This window comes from Corvus brachyrhynchos, unplaced genomic scaffold (assembly GCF_000691975.1).
Source record: "Corvus brachyrhynchos isolate BGI_N302 unplaced genomic scaffold, ASM69197v1 scaffold10, whole genome shotgun sequence".
Classification (NCBI taxonomy): domain Eukaryota; kingdom Metazoa; phylum Chordata; class Aves; order Passeriformes; family Corvidae; genus Corvus; species Corvus brachyrhynchos.
This window is the reverse complement of record NW_008236180.1, coordinates 1,627,438-1,631,040: the sequence shown is the minus strand read 5'-3', so window position 1 is coordinate 1,631,040 and position 3,603 is coordinate 1,627,438.

Genomic DNA, 3,603 nt, shown 5'->3' with positions numbered 1-3,603 from the left:
ACGCTTTAATGTTTGAAATTATAGAGAAGGTCAGTGTTTAAAATTATGAGGAAGTTCAATAGCTAAAACCCAAACAAAAGAATATTAGCCTGAATATCCACAGCCCATTTTTACACCCCAATAGTTTAAATGTTTTTATCAATCCATTAAATTAATATTTCACATACTTGCTCTTCAAAGCAATTGATCGTAACACAGTGCCTCTGCCAGTACTTTATAGTGTGTGAAAGCAGCAGCCTGGGCTGAATTTTATCTCTAATTCAACTCTTTTCTGAATGAGCAGCTGACACGAGGAAGGCTTACTGTCAGTATCTAGGAGACATTTTGACTTTGGAAACCATTTTCTCTCTGCCAGACACTTGGTTCCAGCTGGCTGAGACACGATTTGATTCTCCTGTCTTGCAGCCAGGGCAGGGGTCTGCCAAGCCGGACAGTCCCTGTGCTGAGGTCCCAATCAAAGAGAGGACCCTTACAAGTCCCTCACAGCTGCTCTGTACCTTCCCCTGCTTCCTGACCAGAGCAGCCCTGCTCTTCACACTTGTGTGCGTAAGGAACAGGCGTTTCCCCTTGTGCAGGTGCTCAAGCTGGATCTGGATTCCAGGGTAGCTTCATTCGCAGTGTGACCCACAGCTACAGCTCCAAACATCCAAATCTGCATCCCTGTGAGGGCATGCCTCAGATGCCTTCTGCCAGTGCCAGCAGGTGTCCTTCCCAAGAAAACCAGGATTAGGATGAAAGGAGCTGGTGCATTACAGTGTCTCACCCAGCTGAGCCACAGCACAGCTGGAGCACACACCCAGACCCAAGAAGTGCTGCAGTTTAGGCATAGGAAAGGAAACCCCATCCTTTCCAGTGATTTTTCGCATTTCCCTACCTGTCTTTCTTAAGGTGCAGTTCTTGTCCTCTGGAGTACACTCGTCTGGAAGCTCTCACCTCTCCAGAGCTGAGCACGGCTTTTGACTTCCCAACAACTCCCAGTGGATTCACCACTGTTACACCAACTGTCCCAGCTACTCAGACCACGTCCTCTCTCCTGCCCAAAGCCTGCTTGTTCTGTATGTGCAGCTCCCAGTCAGTTCCTGTTACTCTGCAAAATCCTTACTTTCTGTTCTGCTTTAGCCAGGTTTCCAAACTTCATGCTCCTCCACACCAGCAAACACAGCCCCGCTAACCTTAAGGATGACCTTCATCCTGGACTGGGGAGGGCTGTGCTAAGGCCACTGCCAGTCAAAGGGGGATTTCATACACCCCATTCGCACAGTTTTAATGATGAGCTGCACCCAGGTGCACCACAAGCTGCCTACAAGGCAGGTGCCCACAGTCATCATGGATCCTGTTATTAACCCACATGCACTTGCCACTTGGCAGTTCAGTCCTCGGCAGTTTGGTTCCTTCTGATACGCTCCCACAGGATTATCAGCATTCCAAACGGCTGATTCCAGCCAAGACCAAGCGTATGGCAGATCCTCAGAACAGCTAAGATTTGTGTTCACAAGATTTGTGTTAGAAACACGCATTCTAGACATGTGCCCACAAAGAGTGCATGACTGACTTTTACCTCTTCTTACTCTACTGCTCCACAACTGAAATGTAGGATAGACATTTGCATAAGTTAAACCAACAATTATTCTGATAATAACTGCAGTTTAAAAATCCTTAAACTTCACTGACATTGCTGGGGACCTCAGTGGAGCAAAAACAGTGGCACTCAGCCAGCAGGAAGGCCAGAAACATTACCATGCTGAGATCAAAAGAGTTGTTAACTCCGAGTCCTTGAACTGCTGAGTGCAGACAGTCATTTTGGCTATTTCAAAGCCCCACTGCAACTTCCTGGCGAACAAAGCTCCGTGTTTGCTCACAGCATCTTCTTTGTAGACGCAGCTGAGGAATGAAAAGGGTATTAGAACACTGAAGACCACATCTGCCTCTTTGGAGAGACACACGGACATGAGGAATCTGAAACCCTCATGCTCTGGAAGCACTCGAATGTGATCCTGTCTCTTGCTCCGAGCCCTGTTGCTCTCCTGCCTCCACTGGCTGCCTCCTTCTGCACACTAAGAGATCATCTGCACCCAGTTCACTGCCCAGAACTCAGTCCAGACACAGTGCAGGTGTAGCAGGCAAAGGAACTGTGGAAGATGAGAAGAGTCTTTTCACCTTATGTCCACAAGGTAGACAGCAAAGAAGAACAAAAGGGAAATGGCAGAAAAGGAAACAGAATGTAAGTAAAAATGTATTCTGTATTTTTCAAAAGCAGAGCCATTCTTCCAGACTAAATGGGTGAAATACTGGAAGTCAGAGGTATTGTTACCACTGCTCAAATGTGTCCACGGCTCTCAGCACATCTGTAAATTTCCTTTCACGCTCCTTTGATATGACCCACCCATAGTAACTTAAATGTAAGACCTCAGAAATTTTTCTTGTTTGTTGATTTAAACAATCATTAGACTGTTTTCCTCCTTCAGAGGAAAACGTCAAGTTTCCTTTAAGCTTGGCCATTTATCAGCTCTTCTCCTTTTTCTGTAGGATGACTATTCTCTTAAAGATGTGGTTCTCAGCTTCAGACAAAATGGATGATGTGTCTGTTTGAAATAGGATTGTTTATTTTGTCAATGCTCCTGGGATCAATTTCATTTTTTTCTGCCATCTCCTACAGAGGATATCTTGCCAAGTGCAGTATTCATCTCCCTGAATGAGCTATCGAGAGCTATTTTTTTGACAGAAATCATGCTGCAACCCTAACTGGTAAAAATCTCTCACAATTTCAGAAGCATGCATGGGTTTGAATAATATAGAATCTTATCTGGCAGAATTTCAGCATTTCTCTTATAATTTCTCTTTCATGACATCTATTTGCTTGAGAAAATTATGCACTTGTAGTTTTAACACCAGAAATAGAAAGCAGCACACGTTCTTCCTGGCTGGTTGCTCACATGTGCGCACACAGGCACAAAATACAGGAGCAACACTGCAACATCCCCATTGCACTGAACCCACCCTGAGCAGCTTCACTAACGAGACAACTCACACAGGCAAGATCTGCTAATAAGCTGCTGGAGAATGAGGTCTTAATTGTAGATTTATTTAATTCAGGGACAAGTACTTGTGTTGTATGAAGAGCAGCTGATTAACATTCATGCATGAACATTCACTAAGTGTTGAATAAATAAAATTCAGCGCAAAAGCGCTTTTTTAAGCACTGGAAGAGAAAGCATTCACCTAAACCATCACCCTGCTCAAGCAGGAGCAGTTGGACACCAGGGAATGAAATGCTGTCCCAGGCATTGTGTTGGGTTCTCATACTTGAGCATGTCTCACTATCAATCATTCCTGAAGCAACAGCGCTGAGACTTCCCAAAGCTCCGATCATTCTTGTACGCTCCTCAGCATTCAAACCAAAACTGAAGTGCAAATAAATCATCAGCAAAATTTTTACACAGAATTTTTAAAAACTACATCTGTTGGAGGAGACAATCCTCTGCCTGCCACCCCTGCATGATGCTGATGACAAGTCTAGGTTAATCACACAGATGATGAATTGATTCTTACGTCAACTCCTTTAAAAACAACATCATTACAGGTGTAGCAGCTGGCAGGCTAATG